The sequence below is a fragment of the Ceratotherium simum genome, chromosome 17, assembly GCF_057802395.1.
Source record: "Ceratotherium simum simum isolate JZ-2026a chromosome 17, ASM5780239v1, whole genome shotgun sequence".
Lineage (NCBI taxonomy): Eukaryota > Metazoa > Chordata > Mammalia > Perissodactyla > Rhinocerotidae > Ceratotherium > Ceratotherium simum.
Genome location: NC_141916.1, coordinates 8227051 through 8240584, shown reverse-complemented (window position 1 = coordinate 8240584; position 13534 = coordinate 8227051). Strand labels below are relative to the sequence as shown.

Below are 13534 nucleotides of genomic sequence, written 5' to 3'. Positions count from 1 at the left end.
GGGGTCTCTACCCTGTGCGAGTAATCTCTAATTTTTAAATTCTATTAATCACTTTTAATCTCGCACACAAAAATATGCTGCTGTCCCCAGTTGTCTAAATTGAAAGATCCTTTTGTAAATGAAAGCATCTGTAACATGACTCATTAATCTCTATAACATCACAGATGATTTAAAGGACATGATTTTAAAACAATTACCTTCCTTGTACTATATAAAGACAGTTTTTAATTTGCTGTCAATATCTCCTGGTCACTTGCTGGTGGTTTTAAGATAAGTCTCAGCTAATGTGTATAGCTTGATTTAGACAAATCTAAGGCATTGTATATCTGAGGCAAAGATACAGATCTTCTTGAGTGACTACGTTTAAATTCGCGCAGTCCATATCCTCCAAAAGAAATGCATTAATAGAAAAGAAGATGCTCAGGAATTACAAAGACAAAAGATAATTTCTCCTTTTAACACTTCATTCCATTGATCCTCTCTAACTCCTCCTCTCTCAGATGAGGCTTGGTAAGGCATCTGAGCAACAAGGTTATTATTGTTGCTGTCAAAGTGACATTTGATTAAGCCAAGCTTCTAGGGCTTATGTTTAAAAGTACTGGATTCTGATGCTAAGAAGTTAATCCTAGTGTTTCTGGTTCAATTACATTTGCAGATTCAACCAGGGTTTTTAATTCTGTCTCTTGCATGGGTGATTACTTTGAAGGAGTTCTGATAGTCTGTGATGTTTGCTGTTTCTTTTGGAGATCTTCAAATAAAGTAATATAGGTAGACTTAGAAAATATTTTCCTCTTTCTATTTTTATAAGTAAGGAGGTTATTGCATTCTTTCAGTTATTGATTACTATCGATTTTGTCAATGTTTCTGAACCTTAAAGTAATGTACAAACCACTTTCAAAAAACCAAGTGTCTTGAATACTATTGGTATTAAATTGTTTGGTAAAATGATTTAAGTTTATACAAACATAAAATCCTTTTGTTTATAGATCTTAACTACTATAACACTGAAATAAATTGAAATATTAAACACTGAAAAACCTACAAAACCGATAAAGTTACAATTTTATTTACTGTGATGGATGATGTTGTATCACTAGAATTAAATTGCCAAAGTTGGGATTTAATAGTTGAAAGATGGAGCCTCAGGTCTAGTTCTATATATAATACATTTCTCAGTTTTAACTTAATAATATTAATTCAGAAAATGGATTTTTGCAAAAACATGATTGGTAAGAATACATTCATAATTCTTATTTTTGTTTGCTATTTCAGAAAACTCAGACAACCACCCCTTACAAATCACGGCCATCAAGCGTGTTCTCAAATGCCAATTTTAATAGTCAGTTGATAACCCTGAAAACTTTCTCATTCAAGTTAGCATTAAACTGAATTATAATCCAATAGTTGACGGAATGGGGAAAAGCATTACTCATTTCATATTTACTACCACAGTTACTGCTAATGAAGTATTATAAATTGGTCTATACAAATTAGATTTGCTGTAATACTTCTGATCACAACATTTACATATGGTACCATTTCGGTGCAGGTTCTTTGCACTTGGTGGGCTTGTACTGCTTTCTGTGTCATGAGCACTCAGTTTCCCACTGACAGCCTCTGAGCTACCTCAATACCTTCTTTCATACAGCACATCACAATGCATTCAGCCTTCATCTGGGGCAAACATGATCCTCAACACAAACATAAATGTAGGCATCGTAAGTATATGACAATCCTCAACAGTAACTCTTGAACCTCCAAGAACTTGTCCCCAGATCCATAGGAGTTTTGACTTTAAGTGATTATTCATTTAGCCAAAATAGATGTAGGTAAAATTGGTGAGTATCATTTGTTTCAAAGGAAAGCCACATCATTTTCCCTTCCTTTCCTTATCTTTTTTAACTCCCTTCTCTCGTGTTCCCCCAACCCGGACCCAGGGAGGGGCAGATAAGGAGGGCTCAGCAAGGCTGGGGTGGTTAGCCATCTTCTCTGCGCCCGTGATTTACACGCTTAATCTCACCATCCCTGAAAGCTGGTCCGTCAGGACACAGGAGTTCAGAGGAATTATACAACCTGCTCAATCTCACAAACTAACAGTCGTTACAGTCAGTTTCCAAGCCTAGTGTTTTCTCTCTCCAAAACCAAGGCTCTTTACCCTGGAGCCTTAATCCAAAGAACCCATACCATCAAATTTAAGTGACCATCATTCATTTACAAGTTGTTTTTTTTTCTCAAAAGGCAGCAAACTCCTTAGGAAGAAGTGTAGTACCATGTTCACTGGTGAAAGGAGTCTAGCCTAGCGTGGGGACACTTAGTTGTCCATTACTACTTTTCTGTGAATGAATAAATGGAAGAATGAGAAAATTTATTCCTGGACATAAAATTTACATCTTCAAATCAATCCCAGTGTAGATCATTCTCTCTGCAACTGGAATGAGACACCCTTACACTGACTAACTTCTGTGGGCCTTCACTGATAAACCCAGAACAGGAATAGAGACTCATACTATTTGCCTCATGGAGCTAACCCCAGAAAACAGATACCTGGTTACCACTAATGTCATTATACTAGTTACTAAATAATCTTAAGCATCATGAGCTACAAGTACAAAGTCAGGTCCTGAGTGATACCCAAGCAAATAAAAAAGTCTGGCAGGAAAGTTCTGTTAGTGCATTTACTATATTTGCCGAAGTTTACAATAAAAAAGGAAAAATTCCCAGTCAAAGTCCTAGACAGCAATTTTTCTTATGGGCTACTAAAAATGACACTTATATCTTCTCTTATGCTTCCCATTCATTTATGTATTTAGCTAATTTATTGTTATTATTATTATTACTACTATCCGTTTTTGACTCTGTGCTGGCTTCTGAAGAGTATGCCAAAAATAATTTTGTAAAAATGTATATTGTCTTGAGGAGAAAACATCCGAGTAGAGGTAAGAAAATTATAAATTATGCAACAAAAGGGAAAGTGCAGGGCAGTATAATGACAAATGCTAAATTAATCAGCCCTCACCGTAAATAGAGTAAGGAATAATGGCTGTCACACCCATTACAATATACAATGCAGTGAGCAACCACCCCAATTCTATTTTCTCCAATTATTCTTCATTTATATCTTTGACAAGAGGAATAATTCTTGTCAAAGAGTGCTACCAAAGGGAAGCCTGAGTGATCTAAGGAAGTGTTCTCAGGTTGGAACTAAGTGTCTGCACCCTGAAGCTTCTAGAAGATAGTGACATAGTGAGTTTCCTAAGGATGAGCCACAGGTGTGTTTTATTTATTCTTTATCCAGACTATTGGAATAAAGTAGTTCTCCCCAAAACCACCTATGTCTTATGAAAAGGAAGGCGAAAGCTCAAATTAATCACCCCACAATCACTCTTCATTCCCGCCAGAAAAGACACGACCCATTTTAAAGATGGCTGCTATATTTTTTCCAAAATAGTTAAAAAAAATTTCTTTTGCTAAGATGTTCTCAAAAATGCATGAAAATAGGCAGCAAAACAAAAGTGAGATTTTCTTATAGAGTCTCTTTACCCTGATTATTTCTGACAGAAGCATCATAAAACAGATAAATTTATACGAAAAAGTTCCTACAGATTTGTTATATTTTCATTATATATTAGATGAATATTAAAATTCACCCTCCAATTATCTCTGGTAATAATGTGGTATTTATGAATGTAAAGTTAAATTCAGAAATCTTGGAAATGTGTTTTATTTTAAGCAATTAAAAAAAGTTTATTTGAAGTTGAAAAATCAAAATTATTTGATTATTTAAAACTATCAATTATTTGAAATTGAAAAAAACTCAATTGAAATTGAGTTTCATAAGTGCCTACATTTTTCTGCTATTTATTTTTACCCTATTAGGCAAAGTTAATAAATAAAAGCTGTGTCCATTGTTATGCTATGAGAGAAAAAGTCTTGTTCTTCCTTTTTTTAACATTTTCAATTTACTTTGCAACTGTCCATTAGCATTAATACCTACAAGATATCCTTACGTCAGTTGTAACTAGGCTAACTCACCATTATTAGAATGGTGTAGGGATTAATACTGTTAAGTTTTCCAGATCATTTTCTTAGTCAAGGGAGAGATGGACTACATTCTTGCACAGTTTCTTTCAGCTTGTTCCCTTTTTCTTTAGAAAGAATTATGCCTTAAATATTCGCTGTAGAAAGGAGACAGGCAGAAACAAGACATACAATCTACAAGAGAGAAATATATTAGTAAATGTCATGATGCTAATTCCTTCAGTGAGCACTTCTGTGCTAGGACTGCGGTAGTCACAGGGATACAGTGGTGAGCAAGACTGATCTTGTATAGACTATTACAGAATTTCAGACTAGCTGGAAACGGAGAAAAGAACATTCCAATATTCAAGACAGGGCACCATCAGAAGCCTAACTTAGCAAGTCCTCTGAGGGAAATGACAAGAACGTGGACTGGACCAAATGGAAGATAGAACGAGATGGCAGTGAGATAAGGTGTTTGAGAGGCGAAGAGGAAGGGAGCAGGGATGGCTGGAATCCTGGGATTCATGTTGTTGGGGGAGAGGGAGAATCTCCCTCTGCCCTTTCCCTTAAGGTTCTTCTGGCTGGCCAAATAATCAACAAGACAGGTTAGCAGGAGAAAATAATACCAAGTTTAATAACATGTATACATGGGAGAAAGCAGGGACACTGCATTTCTCAACACAACAGCAGAAATTCTCGTCTTAAATACCACGTTCAGCCAATGACAAAGGAGGATTTTGGGGGTGGGGGGGTCAGTTACAGGAGATTACCACTAAAGCACAGTAAACAAGAGTAAGGTTATTATGCAGCCCAAGGCCTCAACTTCCACATTGATAAGTCTCTAGAAATGAGCTCATCCCCCCTCTTCCCAATACAGAGAGGGAGATACCTTTACAAATGGAGATTTCCCTTATAAATGTAAATGATTGTCTGGCAACTCTTCGCAGGGTCATCCAGAGAATGTGGCCAGAGAGACAGAACTTCTGATAAGAGGAGCTTGTTGGTGCCTTTCCTATTGTAACATTTACCCTACGTTATCTTTACAGCCATCATGATAGATCTGTTCCAGGAAGGAGCTACCATGTCAAATTCTTTAGGCAGTTAGTGGGGGAGGTCAAATGTCCCTAGAGAAAACAACCAAGGTAAAGAGATAGATTTCAGGGTGGCCAAATCTTGATCTCCCACAATGTCTTTGAATAAAATGGAAAATTGGATTCTAGACGTAGTCTAGAATGTGATCTAAGTGAAACTAGAAATAGAGGTATTGTAGGATCCCAAAAAGGAAACCCCAACTCCAGTCTCGGGAAGGCGCGGACCCACAGACACAGAAGACCGAGCTTGATGCAAATGCAAGAGGTCTATTAAGCGGAGCTCCGGGTCAACACATATCTCTCGCAGGAGACAGAGGAGTCGACCCCGGACCTTAAAGGGCAAACTCTTATATAGGGCTTGGAAGCACAAAGCGGGAAAAGGTTGGCGCGGTCTTACATGATTGGCTAATTTAAAACATTTAAACAGTTACATTTTATGGCGCGAATTGCTATGGCGTGAAGCAATTATCAGGTTACACACACGCGTCTCTATCTGGACCCCCTCCACCCCGACCCTCCCAAACTTATCCCTCTGGAGCACTCTCTTGTTCTCAATTCTTCCCCGAACAGTTTAGGGCGAGTCTTCCATGAATAGAGTCAGTCAGGATCGATAAACGTTCCCTCCTATACCAGGAATCCTTAGGGCGTGGAGGTGCCTGTCTCTAAGGTAGTAACTTTTTAATTTTTAATACAAGTTTTACTTCCTTCAGTATAGCTGCTCCGTGAGTTTGCTCTGACCATCAGCCCATGTTTATTTAATCTAATCGGGCTGTGCTCCATGTGTGACATTTTATTTTGGTTTGGGGGGCATTTAGAATGTAGTATTTCAAAAAGCAGATGTCATGATTCTCTCTTTTTTTTGGTAAATGTGTTTTGAAGGACTTGTTTGAAAGATGTAAATTATCGGCTAATCAGGAGCAATAAATTCCAAAAACATAAATCAATGTAGAAAAAGTAGCATTCATTCATTTGTTCAATACTTTTTCTTTGATTATTTACTATGTACCAGGCACTGCTTCTATATCTCAGGTGTGAGATGGGGAACCAAAAAGAAAATGTGTCCATTTTTATGGAGTTTGCATTACAGTGAAAGAGACAGATACGAGAATAAACAGATTGCTATGAATACAATGACAGGTGGAGATGTTCACCCTGAGGAAAAGTAGAGCAGGTGTGAAGAGGGACGGAGAGGGTGGCGGACAGCCTGGATATTTTAGATAGGGTAAGGAGGTAGGAAGGTTAGAGGAGGTGACATTTGACCAAAGACCTGAAGGGAATGAGGAATGAGCCATGTGAGGATCTGGGTGTTGGGTGGTAAAGGAGGGCTTCCAGGAAGAGGCAACGGTGAGTGTAAATGCCCTGAGGTGAGAACTTTTCATGTTTGAGAAACATCAAGGAGGACAATGGGGCTGTGAGCGAAAAAGAGGAGTGGAAGGAGAGAGGACAGAGAGGTCGTCAAGTAGGGCTTTGTAGGCCACAGTAAAACCCTTGAATTGCATTCTAAATAGCATGGAAACCAACAACTTTGAGCACAAGACTAATGCAATCTGATTTGTGTTTTAAAGGCTCTCACTCTCGTTTTGAGAAGAAACAGTAGGACACAATGATAAAAACAGGGGAAGTAGTTAAAAGGCAATTAGTAATGACCTAGGTAAGAGACTCGTGACTTGGATACATGGAAGCGATGAAGTGGTCAAAAAGCGGCTAGATTCAGGGGCCGGCCGGTGGCGCAAGCGGTTAAGTGCGTGCGCTCCACTGTGGCCGCCCTGGGTTCACTGGCCCGGTTCCCGGGCGCCCGCCCACGCACCGCTTGTCAAGCCACGCTGTGGCGGCGTCCCATAGAAAGTAGAGGAAGACGGGCACGAATGTTAGCCCAGGGCCAGTCTTCCTCGGCAAAAAGAGGAGGATTGGCAGATGTTAGCTCAGGGCAGATCTTCCTCACACACACACACAAAAAAGTGGCTAGATTCAGAATATAATCTGAAAATGGATTGACAGAATTTGCTAATGGATATGATTTATGAAGTGAGAAAATAAGTAGAATTCGCCATGACACCAGAGTCTGGGGGTCTAAGCAACTGGGTAGATGGCCATGCCATTTACCAAAGTGGGCACTATTAAGAGAGGGTTAGATTGGTTGGAAACAGAACAGGAGGTAGAGAAGTGAAGAAAATGTGGGAGAGATGTTCTCATTCAGTGCAGAAATAGAAAGGAAAAGCAAGAGAATAAATGGAAGGTGAATGCAGAAGTTGCAGATGATAGCTTAAGTGCAACAATTTTGTTTATTGAAATTAAAACTTTTTGAAAGCTCAGTTACTTGACTTTGTAACTGAATAGTTCTGTTGTCACAGACCAGGAAATGTCCTCAGACCATGGGCAGACTCTACATTGAATAGTCACTGTATTATCATTACACTACACTCCCCTGGAGAATTGCTGTGATAGTATATGAGTATGTCAGTTGTTCGAAGCTCTCGGACAAGTAGAGCACAGTAGGTCTGTGAATTCATGTCTTGTCAAACCTGAAAGAGAAGGTGCAGCAATCTAAGTGTCTTGCTCTCATGGAAGGTGATGGCAGCCCTAGCAGAGAATCATCTTCCATGGGGTGGACAAATAGCCCACATGCCGCTGTACACTACTGATGGGTCCTCCCAGAGCAATTTCTTACTTAAATTTTGAATTTCCCTAAGGAAAAATATCCTTTCATAGGCACAGGTTTTCTCAGTGAATGCTTATGACAGAGCATTTCCTCTTCATTCTGTGTCACAAAGCTGCCTATCTATTTGGAATGGGGAAAGTCAGCTTTGATAAATTGGAAGCCTGTTTAAAATTCTCCAGCTCAGCCATTATCTCTGAATGCCTTTCAGTGCTTCTCATTCCCTATTTTCAAGCTAAAGGGGAAACTGGGAAAAGGGTATCCCTTCTAATAGAGTATATGGCTTCGATTGCTGGAGTTCAGGTTGCAAAACAACTTGTAAGTCACATTGATTACCTTAACTTCCAATTTCAGTTTTTATAGCTATAAAATAAATAGCACCAGAGTTGGCCTTAAAAGGAAACACAGCAAGACCACCATTTATATTTCAGGCCCTGACCCAAACTCCCATTATCATAGCTTCTCAGATTTTTGTTTTCCAGTAGCTTCACCCCCCATTTGAGTAGAAATAACTTTATTAGGTGTGGGATTTGATCTTTTATCCACACCCTATTGATGCTAATGACAGCTGTACTGTGATGTATCCTAACCTTACATCTGGGGCGGGGGGAAGAATGTCTAGAGTCCTGGGGCAGTAGGGCTAAAATCAAACCTACTTTCCAACGTTGTCTAGGGTTGGCTCAGAATCCTGTAAGAGGCATGCTGGTACAACCGGGCGATCTCCATAGGGCTAGCAGGTGGATCGTTGTACGAGTTAAGACCACAAAGAATTGCAAGCTTAGGCAACCCCTATGCTTTGTGAAGTACACCCATCCAACAACGCTGGTACTTAAGCCTTTTCATTTGATGTTGACCCCAAATCACCACTCTCACCAGCAAGCTGAGTTGGAGTACATTTAAACCTAGCTGACCTTGTTGAGATATTTCACTTTGCCCCCAGATACAAAGTTTTGAAATGCAGGTTACCTCAGAGACCGTTAAGTAACTCAACCCAGCAGAGCAGACAATTCTTCAAATCACTCTATCATCTTCTTTGCTCAGACTAATCTCTGGAAGATCCTGCCTGGCCCCTCTGTTATGTAGGGCTTCTTCCATGAGACTGGATTTATTCTTCTGTTAGGACTGATCATGTCTTATTGTCTTAGTCCTCTACATACTGAGTGATGATATTAATAGCTAACACCCAACACACCTAGAACAAAGTAGGAGTTGAATAAATATTGGCTAGATTAGCAAGTTAGTTCTAATAACACCATATCTAGGAAGACATCATTTCTGCCTTTGAAAAGTTTTAAGTTTAAGTAGTTGGGTGTTGGGGGGAATTGCTAAGAAGATGATGGCTAAAAATGCGAGCAGAACTGACGAGGAGGTGAGCAGAGGCCCTGCTGGCCATCACCCCTGACTCCTGGAAATCCTCACAATTGAAAGAGCCCTTGATGAAAGCTTTAAGATCTGAATCCACATGTTGTCTAATATTTGGGAAGACCTTCTCTATTAGCTCCAAATTTATTTTTTTAAAAGGTAGAGAAATCACCTTTCTTTTAGAATGCAAAGCTACTGCTGTTGTTTTTACTGCTACTGTAAACAAATCTTACTGACCAAAACTATTTGAATGAGCTGGATCATTCTATAAATGGACTATGTACTTCCACTGGTGTTGATGAAACCACAATTTATTAATGATTTGGAATCCTCAGGTAAAAGACACTCTCTTAAATAAAGAAATTTCAGCATGATATATCCAGTTTTCTCCTTCCTAATGTTACTCCCAATCTTTTGCTCTGTGTTTGCAATGTTGTTCTATTTGGAGAAAATCTGCCTTAAATATAATAGAAAGCATAAAGGAGAGTAAAGAGACTCCCTTAAGAAAAGGCAGCCAAAGGAATTGTTTTTTTCTTTTTTAAGTAAGATGATGGGAAACCTGGACAAAGAGGTTAAGAAATGAAAAGAAAAGGGATTCTGGAAATGAGTGGCATTCGCTAGTTAGAGTGAGATAACCTTCACTTACATAAGTGATTAGAAAAAAAAGACGACAGAGGAAGAGTGGGCACTGAGAGGATCTTCAGACAAGATCAAACTCTGTCACCGCCTCCTTCAGGAAGCCCACTAACACGACTGAAAGCCTGTGCTGGCCCACGAGTCCCACTCGGCTTGACTTGTTATCACATATTGCCGTGACTTCAAGAAAATGTCCTTGGCATGTGGATATGTCTCCGGGACACTTCAACACCTACCTCTTAGGATCCTTCAAACAGCCTAGGACAATCCACTACAACATCTGGTGAACTGGACCTGGTAAATTAGGTCATATATGGGAGAGATAGTTAGAGATTCTTATACCAGGATTTTGAGGGAAAAAAGAGGTGATGGAGTCTTAGATTATAACTTCAGTGAGGGAATAAAGGCATCTCATCAAGTCCAAGGTCCTTTGACCAAGATAGCTTAACATTGGCCTAGGCCTCACTAAACCTTTTGTCCTGATTAAAGGCCTCTGGCCTCCCTTTTCTTAGAACATTTATCTTAGAAAACTTGTAATTGTACATTCTTTCTCTGCCTCTTTAAGACGCAAATCTTTTTAAGAGTCTCTTAGCAATTTTACCACACAGAAATGTCTTTCTCAAGGACCAGGAGCCTTCCTTTTGAAATATAATTATCAAAGAAGACAGAGCCCCTATCTCCCGGTCTCTGTGGAAGGGCAGGAGCCTCACTTCTGCGGGTGCTTTGCTCCAAATTATAAAACCACCTCCTTCGAGAGTTTACCCTTCTTTTGGGTAAGGCCAGTTAGCAAACACAGGTAGCCTAAGATTCCACACCCACACCCACATCAGCTATTAAAAACTCTCCCACCCTTGTTTCCTCCTAGCTGGGTATCCAGACTTGGTGTGCTCTCCCCCATTGCTGGCAATAGTATTGGAATAAAATTAACTTACATTTGCCCATCTTGTCCAGCGAGATTTTTTTCTTTAACACCCTATTGCTCCTAGACCAAAAAAGGAACAGAGTTTTCAGCTCTGCCAAGGAATGGAACACAGGACCCCTTCATCTGGGCACTCACCAAGCTCTACACCCTCCTAGTCGGAGACACCATCTTTCTCTTTCTCCTCCTCCTCCTAATTCTCTCCTCTCCTCTCTCTCCCTTCCTCCCTCTCCTTCTTGAGTGACAATTACTCACTTCTCTTCCTGAAAGACACTTAATCTTTTTAATGAGCTCAGGCTTTCAGAGGAAATACAAAGAAATGGATTTCATTCTAATATGAAGGAAATCACCAACATGGTTCTGCTTCCCACCCTGAAAAGGCCACTGAGGTAAGGAAGGCTAAAGGTCAGACTACCACCTTGAAGGGGAGAGGGGTGGACACAAAATAGGAGGCACAGAAAACAAAATCAAAAACTGATATCTCAATAAAATATCCTGCTAAAATAGCACAACCAAATCATTCTCCCAAAGGAGAAGGGAGACTTTGGCCTCCGTTTTTCTATGAAAAATTCAGGTGTAACTCTCCTTGACATGAGACAAAGTGGTGGCAGGCTGCACACGAATAACACTGGCATCACCTGGGAGCCTTCAGACACCCGGAATCTCAGATCCTGCCTAGACCTACTGGGTCTGACCTGCAGGGTAATCAGGACCCCAAGTGATTCCAATGTTCAGTCAAGTCTGAGAAGCCCTGGCCTGCAGAGCAACTCCAGAGTCTGAGTAATAAGGGTACAATTCAACACCATGTGTCCAGTATAGTCAAGCAATTGATATTATCACCAACACTTTGTTCTTAACAGATGAGAAAACAAGACAATGAGAAGTTAAGTAACTTGTCCAAAGTCACAAAGCTAATAAATTGAATCAGGAAGTTAAATAATAAATTAACTCAATTAACTTAATTAAATCAAACTCAATTAATGCCCTCACTCTGCTGCTTACTGGCTAGGTGACCTTGAGCAAGTTACCTAAACTTTCTGAGGTTGTTTTATCATTTGAAAAATAGGTATTATAGAAACATCCCACTGTTGTTAAGTAGATGAAATGCGATGACTTGTATAAAGAATCTCACATACATAGATATTAGTATTTGTATTTTCAATACTTCTGATAATCTCTGGAAAAAATTAGCCATCCTCTTCAGGAATAAATATATTTAATCTTCATTATGTTAGATGTGAGATGTGAGTAAAGGCAACTGCAGCAAGAGGTAAGTGAAACAGTACCGAGGAGAATTTACTTAATCTTCCGATCTTTGGCTGTGGAAATACATGATATATTCTGGGACAGAGACTAGAGAAGAAATTTGACAGGTCAGAGATCTCAAAGAGAAAATGAAACAAGTCATGGGAGGAAATGTTTAAAGCAGTAAAATATTAAAAGTTGCCAATTAGCAGATGTTTTTAATTTAATATTTGCATTAAACCCTCAAGTGTCTAAAGTTAGCATAATCCATCAGTTTGTTATGGTTTTTGCTTTAGGTTTTCCCTTTGCTTTGTTTTTTTTCATTTTGTTTCTTTTTTTTTTTTTTTTTTTAGCTGGAGGTTTACTCCATAAGGTAGAAGATGGGAGACATAAAAAGGCAGACCCTGCTGAGAAGTTGTGAGGTTAAAATCACGTTCCTAGAATCCTGGTACTGTAGTAGACCTGCCAAGCCATGAAGCAAACTGAGAAATCTCCTGCAGTGTTTTCAAAGAAACCAGACACAAAAAACCATCTAAAAACAAGCAGTGTGAGGTGTGAAAGAAATCATGCTGCTGCAAAGACTCTCCCTCAGTTTAACCCAGGAGCGCACACACACACACACCCACATGAGTGCGCTCATCACCTCTGCGCATACACACATACACACACACAAACACACACACACACGTGCATACACACACCCTATATGCCCTCCCCATCCATCTGTCTCCAGTGTTTTGCGTTCCTGGCCACAAGAGTAGAGGTTCTGAAATTACACTGTTTATGGGGTCCAATTGAAAAAGGGAAAAAAATTGTTTTAAATTTCCTTTAAAATATATTTTTACCTTGAAATTTATCACCAAGCACATGTAACATGGGGCATTCTACAGGGCAGGCAGGGAATATTGCTAGGGTTCCTAATACCATTTCAGCCTCCAATTTTCTAGTTAACACCTACTTACTACTCCCCAGAGTGAACCTTAGTGTATTTTACAGTATTAATAGATCTTTTATTAGCAATTATGTTTCAGAATTGCTTTTCATATAAAAGCCTTGCACTCACTGTGTCATCCCATTGATCTTACCTCAACATGCTCCTTAAGTCATTTCAAATGGCTAATAACTTGCTAATATAACTTTACAGGTACATTTTGTACCTTTCTCTATACTGATTGTAGACATACCAGCTCATTAAACACTGTGAAAGAACACAGGCTAAGGCCCTTTCTTTCAACACGCCAGCAGTGTGAAACCAAAATCTAAGCTCTTTTTATTGTAACGATCTTGCTGAGCCACCTCCCTAACTCCAGGAGGAAGGGTGTGGGGAGGGCGTACCTCACGGAGCTGCTTCTACAAGGGATAGGTAACATTTGGGTGGTATTTCTAAAGTTTTCTTTCAGATGTTATTTTAATCTCATTCCTATCTTGTGTGATTTCAAAGTCTCCTCAGTGCAGTTAGCTGGCTGAATGAGAAGCAAGTCAAGGTCTTACTGAACAATGACACTCGTATCAAGGCACACTGCCACACTAACGTTACTCGTTCCAGTGCAGACCTACCTCTAACAACACACAAAAGAACAACAAGCTGCCGTCACTTGGCAAAAT

At 39.5% G+C, this 13534-nt stretch overlaps 1 long non-coding RNA gene across 1 annotated transcript in view; it reads left to right on the top strand.

The window, feature by feature from the left end:
• LOC147914683 (uncharacterized) overlaps positions 1 to 13282 on the top strand; it is a 42388-nt gene extending 29106 nt beyond the window's left edge. The window contains exon 3 of the long non-coding RNA XR_015554875.1: positions 12283 to 13282. This is a non-coding gene — a long non-coding RNA (uncharacterized LOC147914683). The remainder of the gene's footprint in view (positions 1 to 12282) is intronic.
• The last annotated feature ends 252 nt before the right edge of the window (positions 13283 to 13534 follow it).